Source organism: Pipistrellus kuhlii, unplaced genomic scaffold, assembly GCF_014108245.1.
Source record: "Pipistrellus kuhlii isolate mPipKuh1 unplaced genomic scaffold, mPipKuh1.p scaffold_m20_p_1, whole genome shotgun sequence".
Taxonomy (NCBI): domain Eukaryota; kingdom Metazoa; phylum Chordata; class Mammalia; order Chiroptera; family Vespertilionidae; genus Pipistrellus; species Pipistrellus kuhlii.
Window position 1 is genome coordinate 102,056,564 of NW_023425404.1, and position 20,779 is coordinate 102,077,342.

The 20,779-nt window shown below is 41.0% G+C and overlaps 1 protein-coding gene across 5 annotated transcripts in view; it reads right to left on the reverse strand.

Moving 5' to 3' along the window:
- Nucleotides 1-15,134, reverse strand: part of LRFN5 (leucine rich repeat and fibronectin type III domain containing 5) — a 272,873-nt gene extending 257,739 nt beyond the window's left edge. For 2 of the 5 annotated variants that reach the window (XM_045587660.1, XM_045587658.1), the window contains exon 1: nt 13,439-14,876. The gene's annotated coding sequence lies outside the window, so the exon portion shown is untranslated. Of the gene's footprint in view, nt 1-13,438 lie in introns of all 5 variants that reach the window. The other 3 variants (XM_036458473.2, XM_036458482.2, XM_045587657.1) reach the window with 3 other exon arrangements.
- Nucleotides 15,135-20,779: the final 5,645 nt, after the last annotated feature.

Consider the following 20,779-nt stretch of genomic DNA (forward strand, 5'->3'; position numbering starts at 1 on the left):
CAAGTTTGGTGATATTAGAAGAAAACAAGTCAAACAACTAAAGTTGAAAAGAAATAAAATAGTTACATGATCTTTGTTCAGACTGTCAGGAAGCAGTACTCAGTACTCCCTCTCCCCTCCCACTCTCTCTTTTCCTCCTTCCCTCTTTTCTTGTCTTCCTTCCTCTGCCTTTGGCTTTAGTGGTATGATAATGTGAGGCCAGTGATCCATCCTTCCAAATCTGAGAAAATAAGTTAAAAAAAAGAAATAGAGCTGAAATTTGGGTTCAATTTTTCAATTATTTCAACCCTGATGTGAGCTATATCTGAAGATAACTGCTTCATGCTATTGGTTGTATGAACCAAGAAATTCCTTTTACTTGAGACAATTTGGCTTAGGTTTTCCAATGACAGATAAATGAGCCCTAAGTAACACAACCCTGTTTTCTAGTCTTAAGTTGTTGAAACCAAAAATACTATGCTATACAATGCTGATTATGCAACCTGAACTCTAATAAGCTTACAACCCCCACATCACTCCCTTTGTCTCACCCTTTGAAATAGTATTCAACTGTAGGTTTCAACTCCTCCTTTGACTGCTGTATACTCAATATATGATTTTAACTTATAATGGTAAATCACATATTTAAATTGTTATTGATAGCACCAAGTTCAGCAATAATGATTACTAACTCCACTTAGACTCAGTGAACTAGATTCTTTCCATCTAAGAAGCACTGAATCCCAGAAAACCTATTACTCCATCCAGTAATATTTTGTAATATGTACTTTGAATCAGTTTGAAAGAGTTGATACTTGCCATTCTGAATATGGATTTTATTTTATAGAGAGAATATGTGGATGGACAGGATAAGGAAAATCTTCATAATAATATTAAAACATGACACTGTTTTCCAAGGAGATGAGATATATATATATATATATATATATATATATATATATAGAGAGAGAGAGAGAGAGAGAGAGAGAGAGAGAGAGAGAGAGAGAGAGAGAGAGACAGAGAGACAGAGAGACAGAGAGAGATAATTTTCTTTTCAAAACTGATTTTTTTCATGGATCCCCAAATGTTCAAATATTAAAATTAAATAGCAAGATATAGGAAGTAACTATAAAAAAATGAAACTGTTTTCTTTCTATTTATAAACATAGATTTAATGCTCGATACCAAAACCAGTATTTATTAATGAATATACATATAAATATTCAACAATACCTCCTGTGTACACACATGATTTCACTGAAATTCCTTCTTTTTCTTTAAAATTTCCCTTAAATTTAACATAGATACTTTAGAGACAACTATTTATTCCATGTTTTCAATTGTAATGTTACAGATATCACCTAAAATTAAAGAAATGATTTCCCCCCACATTCGTTAGAAAAAAATGATCATTAATTATACAAATTGATTAATCCATTTATTTTGATCCCAATAAAATAATAAGTGGTAGTGATATACTTATTATATATTTACTTATAAAAATATTTTAATTTCCAATTTAGTAAAAATACTCAAAGATGTATTAGAACTATTAAAGGTATTACTATAAATTAAAAAACAGTTCTTGGCACAAATTAATCTACAGAAGTATAAAATCAGTTTTTCCAAACAGAAAATCTAAAATTACTCATTTTTCCCCAGAATTTCATGAACATGAACATAATATAAAAGGCAAATTTGCCAAGCTAATGTTGCACACAGAGGACCCTTCTTTTGTGTTTCTAATTTGATACTGTCTTTCCTCAAAAGTTCCACCAAATTGTATAATTTTTAAAACTAAAAATTGTATAATTTTTAAAACTGGACTGGTCTTACCTATTAGATAATTTTTAAAATAATTATTATCTTCAGTTTTCCAAATCATGTTCCAAAGGTCATACATAATTTGAGATAGTTCTTTTAAAATTGCATCCTAGCTAATTTAACTATATTGAGTTATTCTAGATCTGTATGAAAGTTTATTGTTATTAATTTCTTTATTGTTATTAATTTCTGCAATCACTGGAAAATAAAAGTATTTTCCTGATTTTGTCTTAGAAGATTTCTTCAATCTTGGGGTCTGCACAGAGTAAAGGAGAATGAGATTAACAAACTGACAATCTACTCAGACTCTGATATATAAAATATAAAGATATATTTTTTTGCTAGTGCTGCTCAACATTCTATTATTTTTCAGTCACTAAGCAAAGTCCTGAGAAGCATTATTTTACTTACTCCTCACAACAGGCCACTGGGACACTAACATTAGCCCCATTTTTTAGATGAGGAAATTGATATATTTCATGCTCAGAAAATTAATTTTAATGTATATTGTGTCAGCAATAGATAAATATGTGTGTGGGTTAATTTTGAATTCACTAGTAAAAATTTCAAATGATTAACACAATATACATTACCTTACTTATATTAAACTCTAAATTCACATTATGAAAAAACAGAAAAAATAAAGTATTTCATTTTCAATAATTTCAGGGAGATTTTTCATATCCATGACAAAAGACCTTGTGGAAAATATTTAGGTGAATGTGATATGCATTCCCAAGTACCCCCCCGTAAGTGCATTTCTTTACTAAAAGTAAAAACACTGAATTTGATTGTATTTACTTTGTAATTATGTAGTTTTTGCAAACAAATAGTAATCAGCAAGTTGGAAAACCATAATTGTACTGTTCTATGGCCTACATCCTGAACCTTATTATACCTGCAACAGTATGCCAAATTCTTCTAGAGTAATGTGATGCATAAATGAGAACATTATAAATAAAACAAGGTGTGTATGATGTCCTAGAATAAAGTAATTGTGCTATCTAGATTTAATTTACAGAATAAATGAATAGTAAATATGAACTACTGAAATATAATTAGAAAGTAAAATGAAATCTTGAGAAATGACAACATGTCACTCTGAACTAAACCAAGCCCAAATGCAACTTGGGGAAACAAACATAGATTCTTCCTTGGGCTTTAGGTGAGTGGTATGGCCCCTTTGCATAAGAGAAAAAGCTTTCGGGAAAGCTTTTCTAATGCAGTAATAAGTGGGTGAAGAAGAAAACACAAATCAAAGTTACATTTAGCCATGTTAGGAAGTATCTTAGGAAAAAGCATTTTGAAAACATGTGATGCATTTGAGAAATCAACAAATACTCTCAAAGGTTTAAGAAAATAATATATTCTTTAAAAATCCATGTTTATGTGGATGGACAGGCAGCAGGGCTGAATATTATAAATAGTTAACATGTATTTGATGAAAGTATTAAAAAATGGAGGTAAGGTTGCCTTCCAAAACAGGCATGATGGGTGGCTATGTCCCATGGCCCAAACGTGCGGGGGCTGGGGGGCAGGCAGTCTCAGTTATTTATTCCTACCTTATAAATCAGTGGCTTAAAGTAATAACCATTTTATTTCTTCATGATTTATAGGTCATCAATATGAGCTGGTTCTTCTGCTGGGCTAACCTTGGGTCACTTTGTGACTATAATTACTGGAAGCTCATCTGTGACTGAATGGTATAAGGCGGCCTCATTCGCACGCCTTGCCATTGCTGCACACTGTCAGCTGGGCCACTGTCTAGAGCAGGAAACCTGGGCTTCTTCACATGATGATAATATTTTTCCAGGATGGCAAACATGGAGGGTACATGGTCTAAGAGGGCTCAGCTTCGTGGTTATACCATATTATTTCTGCCACACCTTTCCTTCAAAGCAAGTCGAATGCCAGTCTAGATTCAAGGAGAAGGGTAACACATCTACTCTTGATGGGAAAACATACAATAAATTTGTGGCCACTTTAAATTTTCCAAAGGAGGTCAGAAAATTAAATAACAGAGGGTAACACACCACATGAATTAAACTAGAAATGGTCTGTTCTGCCAAAGATATAGTTAGAATTAAACATCAGATTCTGGCTCTAAGGCCTTTCTGTCATTAAAATAACAGCACAGAAATTTGTAATAAAGGTGACAAAATGAGTTAGGCATTTGAGTTTTTCTCTGGCCTTTCCCAGTGGAAAGAGGTTGGGGGGGGGGGGGCGGGGAGGGTGAGAATAACAGGACAGGGGGAGCCTGAAACTCTCATTAAGGACTGCAACATCAGTCTGCACAGATCTCATGGTAATGGGTAGGAAAAGGGGGAAATCTCCTCTAAGTATATCACATATAACATCTTCTTTAGGATCAGAAGAATTTGGACTTGAATTCTAGCCCTATCATCTATTAGTCATACAAAGTTCCTGCCCTCAGTTTCAACTTATTCCTCTAAAAATGTGTATCATCATGCCTGAGATGTATGATTATTCCATAGAGTAGAGGAAAGTGAAAATCAACAGTGATTGCCTAGCATAGAGTCCATTCTCAGTAAATGATGAAGATGCTACTGCTACTGGTCATCATCTATCATATATTATCCAAGGTATACTTGTTAGCATCATCCAGTTCTTTCCAGATAGAGTACTTGGAGGAAAACTCATGTGTTTTCCTAGTGGAGGAGGTCGTAGAATTGTCATCATCCTCGGGCTCTTACCTTCCAAAGATATCTAATGATCCTATTATTTTATTAATGTTCCTATCCGTGATTTAAGAAGGAAAACAGGCTCACTAAGCAAAACAATGTTAACTATAAGAGAACAAGGATAAATCAAAGAAAGATCATACATAGAAGAAAGAAGAGAAAAAATGTTGGGGGAAATTTAGCTTCAGTACAAACTGCCTTAAACATATCACAGATTGGTCCCTGAGAGTATTTTGTATTCACTAACATATACAGTGAAGACCTGAAGTCATTAAGAGAAGTAAACTATATCAAGAATTAGTGTGTCAATTTTAACAATGTAGCGCTTATGCTAAAAGTAAAGCATTTAAATGAAATTTTTAAACATGTAACATTCAAGATTATGAGGAATGTTGATAATCTAGAGAGTCATTCTACAAGTATACCAGATAAAATAGAGTTTTGCTGTAATTTCCTTCAGTATTCAAATTATTTTCTCTTTGTTAGAAATTGGGTATCCTTATATGAAGGCTAGAGAAACTGCTAGTAGTATCATTGTCAATTTTATTCAAAAATGGAGGAGGTAGCACAAATTAACTGAACACAGAAATCAGTTTCATCTAGGTTTAAGAGGAAATTAAAAGACTAATATGTGAGAATGTCATCAACACTGACTCTGTCCTAGGGCTGCCCTTCTCAAGGAATATTTGTTCCTTCTGGGCTGCAGCTTCCTTATTTGGCATTTGTGTCTCAAAGGAACAATGGTGAGCAGAGTATCTCAGCGTGCACTAAATGATGAGTAAATGTTTGCTGAAGGAATCAGAATGGGCTTGAGTCATTCTTATCCAGATCAGAGCTCATGAGGCAGCCACAACACCACCTTAGTATTAGGTAAAATCTACTAATCTTAGCTTGCTCTATTTCATTTTCATATTTATTATGAATAATATCATTACAATGTATAAGTTATTTTTCTTTCAATGTTTAGTGAAAATATTTAAGTTAATTTTTTCATTATAAACAAATCATAGTGCCAACATTGAGAAAGTGGGCTCAGGTATGGACCTAGAGAAGATTCATTTGATGTGAACCCCAAGAAGAAATATATCTGCTAAGACATACTCCCCTTGTTCACCTAAAGGCCCCAGATGCATACACAGTAAGAGCCTAGTGCTCATGTGCTGACAGGTGCTCCTCCTGTTCACCAGGAAGAACCTCTGACTGAACGCTCAGTCTCCCGAAAAATGCCTCTCTAGTTTACAAAGTCTGAAAACTGCAGGAAAACCCTGACTTAATCTTTCTACCAACCGACTGAGACCTGCCCTGTCCAACCAGACATAATTTGGAAAACATTTATATAAAATGAACTTAATTAAGAACCTGGGCAGAAAACTTCAATTATAAAAGATGTTCTCCCTAGTTTAGGTTGTTACCTGAATCTGTGTCTCCTGGACTGCAGCTTCTTTTTGCTCAAATAAATGTATTTTATTCCTGATTATAGTCTGAAATTAATTTTGGTTTGCACAGGTATTTTTACTAGTGTCTAGACTCAGAATGGAAAATACTCTTGAAGTTGTGACCAAATTTGGATTGACAAATTGTAGCATCCCAGAGGTATGTTAAATTATTTTCACTGAATTTAATGGAGTGACATGGGTTAATAAAATTATGTAAGTTTTATGTGTAAAATTCTATAAGACATCATCTGTATATTGTGTTGTGGGTTTCCTATCCCCAGTCAAGTTGCCTTCCATCACCATGTATCCCTTCCTCCTTTGCCCTTATCTACCACCTCCTAACCCTCTTTCCTCTGGCAATCACTATAGGACTCCAAGGCCTTGTCCAGGCTCAAAGAAAATGTAGTAATTTACCAAATAGCAATATTTGACATGAATGCAGATGGAGAATTAAGCCATGTATACCTACTTTCTCTGTTCCAAAAGCAGAGAAATGATGGCCCTGCTCAACTCTGTGCTAGTCATCACGTGTGTTTTGTTGGCCCTGGTACCGTGCTTCAATTAGAATCGAGGCAAAAGAATTGAAGTCCATCTAGAAGACAGTGATGATGAAGACAACCATAGCTAACATTTATTGAGAGCGTAAAAGATAATATGGCTTGAAATCATGATCAGTTTGAGTCCAGAGTCAGATTTAATCAAAAGCAGACTAATCATGGGTTGGGGATCTCAAATAAGTCAGTTTAAATATTTGAGGTACTATCATTGGGAATTAGGCTTATTGTGTACCCATCCTTCTATTAAAATTAATTACAAGCCACAGGATGCCAGATTTTTGGCTCAATGACAAAAAAAAATATGTAATATGCCTATTCAAAAATGGAATATTCTACTTTAGGTGGAGTGATTTTAGACTCACTGAAGGTATTCAAGCTTAGTCAAGAGACCAATTTGGCTTTAGAGAAAAATTTAAAGTGAATACAAGTAAGACTAACACAGAAATTTCACAATGACAGACCTAGCAAAGGTTAAAATAGATTTAAATGTTTTGGGTAAGTCTTACACTCTACAGTGTATAAGAGATTGTCCAGCCTACAATTCTTAAACCCAGTCAGTTTTTCAGCTTTACATTTTCTGCTTAGTGTCTGAAGACACTGGACTTTATGACCCCTGGTTTGGCTTTAGCACTTCTTGGAATTCTGAGGGTCTATAACCCTCCAGAGATAAGCCTTTAACCTATCCAATTGATTTAATTTAACCCATCCTTTAATTTCTCTTTTATGCTCATAACTAGAGGTCTGGTGCATGGATTCATGCACCAGTGGGGTCCCTCCCTGACTGGCTTCGATTGGGACTGGACAAGATGGGCTGGACACACCCTGGAGTACTCTCCTGTTCCCTCCCCATCCCAGTCGTGCACCAGCGGGGTCCCTTGCCCTGGCCTGTAGGGTTTGGGTCAAAACCACTCAGTGCATGGATTCGTCCAGGGTGTGTCTGGCCCATCGTGCCCAGTCACCATCAGCTGGACCTCAACAGGAAGCTAACCTACCAGTCAGAATGTCTGCTCCCTGGTGGTCCGTGTGCATCATAGCTACCAGTCTAACAGTCCAACAGTTGAACGGTTACTTAGGCTTAGGCTTTTATACATATAGATTGCTAATGATGAGATGATAGCAACTAAATGTGTCTTTTATTATTAGCTTCATTCAGAGTTGAGAAAACCAAGGCTCAGAGAAGTTATAAGACTTGCTTAAAATTACACAGGCCTAAGACACAGGTTTGTGAAATTCCCAAGTTCATGCTTCTAACCACTGCATATACCATTCTCCACAAAATATAGTTATAAATTCTTGACTTCCTCTCTCTCCTACTACAAACATAAAATATCAAAATGTAATTGAAAATATCAGTCACTTTCAAGCATATTCATTTGTTTACATGTTTCATGTTATAAAGAAAATACATTCCTTGAGGTCAGGATCCAATGTCTAGTTAAATGTTTTTAAAGTGCCTAGCATTTGAATAATCAAAACATGGCAAGTATTCTCCATAATTTTTATGAATAACCCTAAATTCTCAATGTTAAGGTAAGCACATTTCTATTAAATGAGGCATTTCAAACTAAAATATCTGTGAATATTAGTGATAGAATTATCTCTCTCCATATAAAATAAAGCATACATCATAATCCATGCTATGTTCAATGTTGTCATGTAAATTATATTAATTTTAATGTTCCTATACAAGTGCCTTAGCACTAAGAAGACAAGTGTGCATAAATCATTTCATAACCTAATTTTACACTATGTGAAGAAAACAAAACAAAAAGTGTTAGTTACTGAGAAATAGACACCACAGCCTGTTCTTTCAAAGAAAACAGAGAAAGTTAGTTTTCATGGTTACAGAATTGATATGTTCTCACTACTAAATCACTGTAATGCAAGCATCCTATAACTTTGGAAGTGACACTATTAACATTCATAAAAACCTACTTCTAGACAGGAAATGAGAAGTCTATATGGGGAATGGAATCCAAAGAGGAACTGTTGTGTGCCCTGGGCTCTTCAGCATTTCCTCAAAGGAAATGTGCAAACAAAGTGAAAACACAGCAACTTAAACAACACTGCTTTGGCTTTTATCCCTGAAAAAGCATAGTGGTTCTAATTGAGTATATGTTGATCTGATTAGTGTTTTATTTCATTCTTTTTCTAAGAATTAAGGAACTGCACCCGGAGTAGGAAAAAATAATCCTATAACTTTATGTATCTTATTACTTCTTTTAGAGCCTTTTTTGCTAAAGCTAAAATTGATGAATTATTGAATGGAAATTCTGCAATTATTCTTCAGAAGGATTATAATAACACCAATTTCAAAATATTTCATTGGAAGGGTTTTAAAACAATTAATTACATATATTCAATCACAAAGAAAAGAAGAGCATAAAATTTATTAAAAGATTTCTTCCATAAAATATATTTTTGAGGAAGATCCAAATTAATCAATTGACATTTTCCTCTCAATGTGACCAAGTTTGTAAATTAAATAATCAAATCAAATTTCCTAAAAATCTTACAAAAATAGTTTGTAGTTTTAATAATAAAGTGTTTTTAATATGGTTTAGTTGATATCAGTAAAATTATATTTCATTTATACAATTATGTAATTCTACTACAATATTCTATCACTTCTTAACCATCTTAGTAATTAGTATTAAATTATGTCATAGTTCAGTTAGTAGCACTCTATCAGAACAGTATCTATTAGGACACTCTGATATAAAAGTTTCAATATAGCATTAACTATCTCTGCATTAAATCCTTATATTTCTATCTCTCTCTTTTTATACTTATATAAATTTGGGGTTTTCATAATTACATACAATTTATGTTGCTAGAGCATAACAAAAATGGTTTACCTCTAACCGGAATAGCTTCAATACTATAAACACTATACTTCCTAATTTCACCATACACATACCATGAAATGGACAAATTATTCTGCCTTAGATTTTTAAAAGATGCCACAGGAATAAAAATGTGTGCTGTGGAAATATAGTGTAGTCTCATTTTCTAGATGTACTGAACAAGGCAAAGTTACACACATGTGTCAATGGAATGATTTAGCAAAATTCCTTGTTAGTCAGTTGTCCTAGGAGGTCACAATCATATCTGTTTAAAAGCCTAAATTTATATCTTTATACTTTGATGAAACATGGAATTTAGAGCAGACTATATCATACACAAAACTCTCAAAATGTTGGCAATATTTCTGAGTAAAGAGGAAATTAAAACCATTGGAATTAGTGAATAGATTAGCCAGTTAAGCCTTTAGAAATTTTCAAGTAGCCTGTTTCCTCCAACCCTGAAATTGGCACACACAGAGACACACACACACAAGGTATTAGCAATGTTTATTGTAAATATCTCCTAACATAACTGAATACTTATGAGCTATTATGTTGTAGTTTAATGTAGAAGCAGGAACCTTGGTAACCTTGGTTGATATCTGTAAGCATCTCATCCCACCACAGCAATAGTATCTGCAGAAAGCAAGATCCTAATTTCACCAGCTAGAAAACTCAGCAAAACTATGAAGCCAGAAGTGCTTCAAGCAGCAAGAGGAAACAGAGCACTGGTTTAACTGGACCAAGGAACTGAAGATCATTAATGAAAAATAAAAGGCAGATATAACATATGATGGTCATTTACATAAAATGCCATAACAAGATACTGCTTTACACTAAGAATACGTTTAATGACAGAGGAGACAAAAATAATAAGGGGGGGGGGGGGGGGTGGTGCACTTTTCCCTCAAATGATCAGAGCTGTTGCCATCCCTCTTGAGAAAAAAGAAAAGAAAAGAAAGAAAATCACCTTTGTCTGGTATCTGTCAGATATACCTTGATGAATCCATCCCAAAACACATAAAGCACAGAAATTTCACATTTCAAAAATGAGGTTTCTGTGTTCATAAATGTGTATATCACATGCCTGTGGGAGAAAAAGACATGTGTGAAACACAGAAGACTGGTGTTGCTCAAGGTCATTCCCTTTTTGTGGGCTGGGGGACAGAAGTCAAATGACAACTTCTTTCCACCTGCCTATGTGCTCACCTCGGTTCCCATGGGTGACCTGGCTTTCTTATTCCTCTGCCCCTCCTAATAGGCACCATAAGAGGGCTCACAAGGAAGGCAGATTTTGCTGAGAAATTTCCTATCAATACCTGTCAGCCTTAACCTGTTAATGAGCCAGGTCGGCTCTAAGTACAAATGCTTCACAAGTACATTGGACTCAGACCTCCAAATTGGCTTGCACAGTTCTGTCTCTCCAGACACAGGAAAATGAGAGAGAGGCAGAAATGTCCATTTTTAAAGGAACTTCTACACATGAAACTCTGTGCTAGCAGGTGCTTTTGGTTATGACATTTCACCTAAATCCCTGAGGATGAGGGTAGAAGGACAAGACGACCTACAACAGACTAAATCATTTGCTCCTTAGTGAGAAAAGGCAAAAAAAAAAAGAGGAAAAAAAAAAGAAAAAAAAAAGAAAAGTGAAATGAGGAGGGAAAAGATTATTTCATTATTTTCCCAAGGACTTATATTCTCCACCCACATTCCTTCTTTCATGGGCACACTCTAAACAGGTATGTCTCATTTGCTAACAAATATTACAAAGTTTCTGTTGTAATAATATTCTGGAGAAATTTGGGGGATAAAGAGGTGTCCTTGTCAGATTTTTTTAGTATACAGAAGTCAGTTTTCTGTCTAGGATTTTCTGAGTGATGGGAGAAACACCAATAAATTCACTAAAAGAGAAAATTTTTTCACTTATTTCCCTCCCCACCCCCCCAAATTCCTAAGAATTTTTAGTCTTATGCAGGCAGTACCTTGAGTCTTCAGAATGCAGAATGGGGACCTGCTTTTCTGTTAAGTCTGAGTTACCCTCTATATCCTTTCTTGGTTCTCCCCAGAGCTTGAAGGTAAGAGCAAATCTCTCTTTAAAGTGGCCCTATCTCCATCTTTTCTGGGCCTGGGGTGAAGGAGAGGGTGTAGTAGTCTTTCCCTTGGTATTCGAACTGAGGGTAAAGTAGCTATATAAATTAGCTGATTCCATCCAGAAGATAAAGAGGGCATAGAAGTAGGAAACAAATGGAATACAGGAAAAAGCACTTAGTTTCATGTTTTGAATCCTGAGAAATCCTATTTGAATACCAAGCCATTTTTGCAGCAAGCGTTTATTCTACAATATGTTCTTCATTCACGAGGGGATGAGGGTTGCAGGCGCAGGACATCAATGCCCTCCTTGCCTCTCTTTACCTCCTTCTCATATCCAGGGAGCCACCTCAGCAAAGATGCGCCAGCCAGCGTCTGCCTGGGGGCCCGCTGAGCTCTCCTGCCCCGCCCCAAGGAAGTGTCAAGGAGGGCCTGGCAGCTGCAGTGGAGGAGCCCAGCCCCCAAGCCGGCTGCATACATGGCTTTGTAGCACCACCAGCCTGCGAGGGCTGCAGCGGCAGCCGAGCCCAGACTCCAGAGGAGTCCAGGACATCAAGTGAGAGGAGCAAGCTCCTGGCCAGCGTGTAGTCTGCAAATGCCATCATATGGATATCTATCAAAATGCAGCTGGAAGAGGAATAGCAGGCAGCGCCCCTACACTCTTCTTTCTAAGCGGCTTCAGCAAAGAGAAACCCTGGTAGCCCTCCCAGTCGCTGTCTCCTGGAGCAGGGCGCCAGGTGCTGGGCCTGGCCAAACCCTCCGCTGGGCGCAGCCATCAAGGCAGCACTGGAAGGCTGGAGACTAAGGAGCACTCCTCGGCTGAATTATTCAGACCACCTTCACTATGCAATAAAATATTGATGAGACTACTTTGGAAGTGCTCGATCTTGCTAATCCTAATGCCCTCGAGAAGGGAGTGATTTTTTTTTTTTTTTTTTTTTTTTTGTAGGGGACAAGGAGGTGATGGAAAAAAGGAATGAGAAATAAGGTGCTTTGGAAGTTCACTGAATTTGCTCTACCTCAGCTGGCCATGGGAGTCTCCATTTTAACATTCAGACCCAATATGTTAATTAGGCAGTCACAAATACAGTCCACTCCTTGTAAATCAAGAATTTTCAAAATTCCGTACTCTACATACTCTCTCAGACACACTCTCTCTCTCTCTCTCTCTCTCTCTCTCTCTCTCTCTCTCTCTCACACACACACACACACACACACACACACACACTATTGCACACAAGCCCTTCTCCACAACTGAGACAATACAGCTGGGATGGTGTTGGGGTGGTGGTTATGGTTTTAGCCTGGCTCCTCTAGATATACAAACGACTTCTTTCATGGATCTATTTTGCTACATTAAAAGCAACCCTCACAATTAAAAACCATATGCCAACACACACACACACACACACACACACACACACACACACACACAACAATGAATTTCCTTCCACGCAAAGACAAAGCAAGTTCCAAAAAAACTCCATTTAGGATTAAAGTCTCCAGATGTGTAATTTACAACTACTAAAGGATCTGGCAAGCTCCTCAACAATAAGGAAAGAAAATCTACCAGGCACCAGGAGTAGGGAAGGGTAAAAAATTATCCTTGCCTGAAATAATGGGTGGAAACCAAACACCCTCTTACACTCCACAATCCGGGAAGGGTTGAATACCAAATGGCCCATGACAACCATAACCCGAAGGAAACACCGGATTTTAATCTCTGGCATTTTCAGATAGGTTCCACATGCCCAGGGTTCCCAAAACATCTGTTACCATGGACTGTACCCATATTCCCTTAGCTTTCACTGCTAGATTAAGTGCTCAGGTACAGATTTACAGCCCGCCTCCTAGAATTATATTGCAACAACAGGGAACGCCCTTGGATACCCAGCTGTTAATAATTTTCAAAACATTAATAAGTAAAGTAGCCTGCAATGCAGATAAGACACTAGAAACAAGATCATAAGGAAACTGGGTGAGGCAAATAGTCTTTTGCTTGTTACCTGATGCCTCTAGAGGAGAAGACCTTAGGAGGAGGACTTTCTGCCTGCAGGTACGATTCCGGCAAGGTGGCTCCAGGTGGCTTTCACAGTCCCCCGCGGGTCTCTCTCCTCACTCCGGCTGCCCTTTGCCATAGCTCAGCACCTGCATCCTAGGGAGTCCAAGAGATGGCTTCTGCCGCCGATGCCGCTGCCTGCAGGTCGCGCTGGGTGGGGAATCCGCTGCGATCGCCCCATGAAACCCACGTTCCTGCGCCCGGGGAGCGGGCAGAGCCAGGGCGGCCGCTCACGCACACTCAGACATACACGCTCAGAAGCACACACACACTCTCACCGAGGCGCGCGCGCACTCGCATTCACACATTCACACTTGCACACGCACACCCAGCACAACACGGGGAGGGGGCGACGAGGAGGGGACAGGCCCTTCTCACGATCGATCGGCTTGGATGCCCACCGGACCAAGGGCGGCAAAGAGAGCGGTCTGACACTGCCATAGCTGGGAGATCATGTTTCCTTCAAGTTCTCCTCCACCCCAAATCCACACAATTCAAGAGCTGGTGACATTTTGACGGGGAGGAGGGAGCCGAGGGAGGGTTGAGGAAGAGTCGGGGATTTTGTTAGGCAGTTTTAAAAGCTATCCTTGTTACCTTGTTTGCACAGAAATCAGAACCAGCAGGAAGGGCTGAACTTTTGGCTTCAAATGATGTGGTCCAAAACGTCCATATCCTTCTGGCCAAGACAGGAAGGTCTGGATGCACAGAAACAAGAGGGCTGCGGGACCCTCTGTTGACCTTGTGATGTACCCGAAAGCGGGTTAATGCCGGCGCTTTCCAAGCATCTGGGTAAAAAGATCCACACACATAGGTTCCCAGCCAGGTAGCCGCCCGGAATCCAGCAGGAAAATGGGTCTGAGAGTCCTCCGCCCTCTCCGAGAGCCTGAGCCCGGAGGGCAAGCCGAGTTAACACATTTGCTTCTGGGCAGTTGGATAAAAGACAGTCAAATGCATCAGATAGGCACACACACACACACACACACACACACACACACACACACGTAGCTGGAGAGCAGCTCACAAAAAAATAAATGCCAAGATGACTTCGAAAGGCAGGGGGGAAAAATCCAGAATCCACAGGGGGGAAAAATGGAAGGACCCGCTGTAAGGTTATGAAAATCTTCCCAGATCGTTCATTGTTTCTTTCGGGGATGAGCGTGTGCGTATTTCCAGGTTCCGTGTGTCTGCCCCACCCCCGTCCGGTTGCGCTTTTTTGCTCCAGATGCGAACCGATCTCACAAACCGGATTACGTGGGCGGGTTGTGCCCCCAGCCCAGAGCTCCGGGAAGTCAAGAATCCTAAGAGAACCGCGAGCTGCGAAGCCCTTCTCGTCCTCCGGGGAGAGGGAAACACGCACGCACACAGGCACACCCGCGCGCACGCACACGGAGCCCCCGATGCCGGCCGCTCTGCTCGCGCTCCCCGCCGCCCCGCGCCCGCGCCGCCGCGCACAGCGCCCCGCACGCCGCCCGGGCGCCCCGGCGAGTCCGCGGCTCCGGAGCCGGGCGGCAGCCCCGATCCCCCGCTGCAGCCTCGCTGTGGCGGCCCGGTCCTCGGCTCTCCGCGGCGGCGGGTTCCGGCTGCAGCTCCCGCCCCGCCCGGAGCGGCGCTCCCCGCGCTGCAGCGAGAGGCGGTGCGGGCGCGCGGCCGCGGCCCGGCCTCCCCGCGGTGACGGGAGCCGCCGCGCCGCCCAGACCGGGAGCCCGGGGAGCCCCCCGCGGGGGCCGCCCTCGCCCCTCCGAGCCTGGAAGGTGCGGGGCGATTGACCCTCGCCAACTGCCGAGGGCCGGCGCCGCACCCGCAAATCCCGGGGCTGGGGAGTGCGGGGGCGCTGCAGGCAGGGGGAGGGGATGAAGCGGAAAACCTGGAGCAGGGAGGCAAACTTCCAGAGGGTTCCCAACTCCTGCCAAGAGGGGGGACCAGCTGACCGCCCACCGCCCCGCCTTGGGGTGCAAGGGCACTGTCACCGGGTCAGCCAGCGCCTGACGGTGGTGGGGAAAGCCCTTAGTTACAACCCGGCGGACAGATCTGAGACACGGGACTGCTGACCTGGGGTCCTAGCCACCTGCCACCAGCTCCCCTCAATGGCATGGGGTGGCAGATGTTCTTGGCAGTGGAAGGTGAAAAGAAATGCACACTTGAGAATCAGCTGGGTTCACTGATGTCCATATGTTAGTATAACAAGGATAGAAAGCAAGCCCGGTAGGCACCGTAAGCTGAGCCCGACCACTAAGGCCTGGACCAGAAAAGAGAAGGGGGTGGGGAGATGGGGAGATGGCTAGGTGCCAGGCCGGACCCCACGGGGCGGGCTCGGCTTTTCTCCCCGGAGCTTCTCTACGAGAGCTCTACCCTCACTCCCTCCAGCCCGGAAAGGGCTTCCCCCGGGAACCCCCATGGAAGCACGCCATCACTTTCAGGTGGAGCCAGGGAAAGCTTTCCCCGCACGCGGCCCGGGTTCCCAGCGGAGCGCCTCCCTTCCTGCCCCCCCGCCCCCCCCCCCCCGCCGGCCCGGACGCCGCCGCAATCTGAAGGGAAGGGAAGAGGTGGAGGCTGCAGAGGGGAGCGGGCTCGCAGTGGCCTCTGCCTGGCCGCCCGGGAGCCACGTGCTGGCCGTCTCCTCGGACCGGTGCTCGGCTCTGCCCCGGGAGAGCCCCGCTCAGCGTGGCTCCGCCGCCGACCACAGAGGCTCACGCTCCCCGACGGCTCCCCGGGCGCTCACCCGGCAGCGCAGAGGCGGGACCCACACAGCCCACCTTCGGGAGGACACCGCGGTGGCGCTTCTCCTCTCTCCTCCTTCCTCCTCTCTGTCCCCCTCTGTGCCTTCCAGGCCCGGAGTCCGGCCCGGGCTGGGAAATCCCGCAGCCTTTCCAGCCGGTTTGTTCCCAAGAAGCGCTGTTGTAGGCTCGGCGCCTCCTCTCCCGAGCAGCGGTGGGCGCTGCGGCCCGGGTTCTGGGGGGAGTTCGGAGGAGCCCCGAGGCGCCGGCTGATCCGAGTTCGAGAGCCGGAGGATCACACTGGCCCGGTAGCAGGACCGAGCGGCGGTGCCTCACAAAAAACAAGCCATCGGGACACCGGGGACACCTGCCTCCGCGGGCTCCGTGCAGAACAGGAGCGCCTGCACCGGGCCCAGAGCGGCCCCCGTGGCTTTAAGTCTCCCGAAGCGCCAACAAGGGGTTTCCGATAAGTCCAAGGTAAGAAGAACCTGCAGGGGACTGAGGCCCAGAGCCCCCTGAGGAACCAGGAGGGAGAGTGCTTCCATCCTCCTTTCACTTTGAACTTGGCGGCTTCTGGGACTTCCCTGGAGGGCGCCGAGTTGCACCCGCGAGGACTAGCAGAGGCGAGGGAGCGCTTCCAAACACTGGAGCACGCTGGAGGGACTCCTTTTTCCATGTCCCACTGGCTTGCTCCTCTTCCAGCTGAGCCCATTGGAACCGCTAAAGACTGGGCGATGAAGCTTTGCAGTTCCCCTGGGACCAAAGTATATATAGAGATGTTGAATGAGAAAGCCAAAGACCCCTCCTTGCTGTACTGAATAACTTTTCTTCTTCGTTTGGTTTTCTTTCTTTCTTTCTTTTTTAATACCTCCCTCCCCCCTGCCTACTTTGTCCCCACTCACCCCACCCCCGTGCCCAGATCTAGCTGAAGAGGGGGCACACGGATCGAGTGGAAGTTGGGAACAGGGTAAAGTTCCACTGTCTTCCTGGGCCCTCGCGTGTGTGTGTGTGTGTGTGTGTGTGTGTGTGTGTGTGTGTGTGTGTTTGCCTGAGAAGGTGAAACCCATCTATGCTTAATGTGTGGAGAAAACAATGCGTTACTTTGCAGTGTGCTTTTAAGTTCCAAGCTCTAGGGAGCCTTCCTGTTCATTGGAAGTGCTTTCTTCTGCTCTCCCATTTCTTTTCTCTCATTTCTTCTCTCTTGGAAGCACCGGTGAAACCCTCACTCCCAGGTACAGTGTGTATTTGTTCCTTCCCTCCTATAGGGCCCATTGGAGCTAGCCGGTAGAGGAATAAGAAAGTTGTGTTTTATATGCCTTTCAGTGGAAAGTGGCAAGACTTTCAAGGAAAGGCCAGGGTCCTCTTCCCAAAGGATCCGTCATAGAGTTAAAGGGTAAACTTTACTTTTATTTCCTCCAAAGGAAAAAAAGGCCTCTGAAAACAAGGGAGATGGAAATTTTTAGTTTGTCTATATGATTTTTACTACAATTAACTAACTCTAAAACTAGTGTACCTTTAAGAGTTCAAACTAATTTCTTGTAGAATAGGGTCCCTTAACACATTAGCATCTGCAGTAAAGAGAACTAAATTTTATTTCACTAATTTAATTTTTTGTTTTCTTTTTCTCAATATATTTGCCTAGACTGTCTTAATTTATCCCCCAATCCAAAGTTTGTACTAACTCACCTTTAAAAGTATGTCAAGCTTCTCTCTCCCTCGCAGATTGTTTAAGGTAATAAATGTTGGATTGTTTTCCCATAATAATTCAGAAATTGAAGAAAAAAGTTGAGTGTTTTGCTGATTTCAGACAATTAATGGAAATATGAAGGTTTTGCAGTTAAATTAATGGATACCAAGGTAACCTGAGTTTCTGATATTATTATTTAGCATTTAAGTTTCTTCTAAGGCAGTGAAAAAGGCATGATATACTATATTTTAAAATTGTAATTAACAATTTGTTTGCTTACCCCATGAATTTCTTAAATCTGTGGATTGAAGTGTGTGATAAATAATCACTTTAGTTGTTTTTTTTTGTTTTTGTTTTTTGGTGCATAGTTTATGAAATTTATTTACAGTGGAATTACCTCCAAATTTCCTGAATTACTAATAACTATTGTAAAGAGCTTTTGATTCCTTTTACAAATATAAAGTCCTCTATTAATTCAAGGATATGACTGGAATATGATATGAATGAAGAACCTACAGGGAAATATATAGGTTTCTGAATTGAAGGAACAACATTTTAAAAAAAAAACTATTAAAATAGTCTAAATGAAACCCAAGCATCAATATTTTTTAAAATTACTACCAAGTTGTACCTACATAGTTCTGAAAGATAAGAAGAGATCTGCTTCCCTTAGAAACATGTTTCTGGTGTTGAGCTGACTATAAAGGCCGACGGTGCCAATTGTTCTGGCAATCAGGCTCGAAGACCCAGCATGTTTCAACCATGAGGAAACAGATTTCTCATTTATCTATTCTGGACATCCCCACAGAAGTCAAACTTACTTACTATTTAGCATTCTCCTGACATATGGAAGATATTTTCCTCTTTATTTTATTTTCAAATAAAATATGGTGTTTTTTGTGTGTGTGTGTGTGTTTTGTGTGTGTTTTATTTTGATTGATTGCGTGTTTAAGAATGCTTTTACTTGCTCTTGTGTAAAGTATACATTTGCTTTCCTTTCTTTCTGTATTTTTTGTGATATTTTTTAACCTTTATGGATCCTGATGAAGGGGTATTACATGATTTAAGGTCTACATTATGAACACTGAACTAGCAATAAGAACCCAATAAATTACTATATCAAAGTGGTCATTTCCTTTACTAATAAAAGTGATTTTTTGAACCTTTATTTTTAAACATAAGTGAAATTATTTTTAAAGATAGTGTCCTAGTTAGAACTTTGAGAGAGCACAAAGAGAAGGGATATTATTTCAGGGACATTGCTGGACATAAAAGGCAATTCTTAGGCAACCTTGCAAATAAGAAATGAATTTTATCTTTAATATCCATCCACCTTCTTTTCCTTGATTATTTGCTTACACCCTGGTATCAACTCCCTGTATTTGTCTTTTGCTTCCATTTTGTTAACCCAAACACCCAAAATGCAACATCCTATCTAGGAATATCTAACCCAGAAAATAATGATACAAAATTGTGATCTATTTTCCTCTTTTAGTCAAAACCTCCAGTTAGACATGTTAGATAGAACTACTAATTAAATTCTTAAGAAAACAATCATATCACACTAATTCCAACTAAAGTGTCATTGACTACCAATTTGTCTAATTCAGAAATATGAAACCAACTTAACTTCTGAAAAGGCAGAATTTCTGGCAGTGTGATACATTATATGGGAAGCAGTCACCTCGGTTATCCTTAAATTTTCATACAAGATTGAATGTTAATAACTATGGTATTGTTTTTTTATGTTTTACTTTTTGTGTTTTTGATAGTGCTCTAAAAAATTATTAAAACCTACATTTAACCTTGAAAGAAACATTTAGAAAGTTTTATATTTATATATCCATATAGCAGTTTAGTAACATTTCCCCTAGATCTTGAAACTCTATTCTAAAATGGAGCCACTCTTCACACAATTGTCTTACAAACAAAAGTCTGCATTACTGTTCCTAACGACTTGATTTATGAGTACTGGTAGGTATAACCAGTTATATTAGATGGAAATAATAAGCTTTTGAAAGTCTATAGACTTACCTTCTAAAAATCCTGATGATAAACTACATAAAAAAGCATTTGCTTTTAAGCTTTAGTTTTACAGATTTCTTTTTCTCATGTTTATCTTTCTCCAAAATCTGCCCCTGAATTTCAGCCAAGTGGCCACAAGTCGGCAATAATGTGTCATACTCACGTGGTTGAGATCACAGAATTTGCCTTTCTCATAGCCACCATAGATTTAGAACTGAGAATTAATTTCTATTTTTCTATTGAAATAGAATTTTTGGACTGGAACCTGGATTCTTTGTCTGCCAGTAAAAGAATGACTCCACTCATAGAGAGTAGTAAAGCAAAGGTAGACATTTATTGAAAAACAAACACAGATTCCTATGTGGAGAGATGGAGAGTCCCACAGAATGGACTCCCATGTGGGGAGGAGGAAAGAGTCCCACTGAGTTTCTTTTCCCTACGGCTTATAAAGACTGCAGATCCTGGTGCCTGATATCCCCTCTGATTGGTCACTGTTCGCTTAGACTGGATACTGTAGTAACTCCTGGGCTCAAAGGTCCAACCTCACATAGGACATGTGAGGTTCAACCCCCCCCCCCCCCCCCCCCCCGCCCCCATCCTTATTGTTTTTCTATTTCCTTTGGGCTTTCTTCTCTTTCAGGTTGAAAGGCTTCCTTCCCTTTATTTTCTAAATACAGACCTTTTGCTGTTCCTAGCTCCCACATTCTATGGAAATATAAGTATTGAAGCTTTTCAGTTTCCCCTATTTTATAGGAATATACCTTCTGCTGCTCTGCAGCCCTGTACTTCCTCCATGGTTCCCTTCATTTCTAAAATTTCCTAAACCTGTCCTACTTTACTCCTAAAATTCCTGTTTCACTAT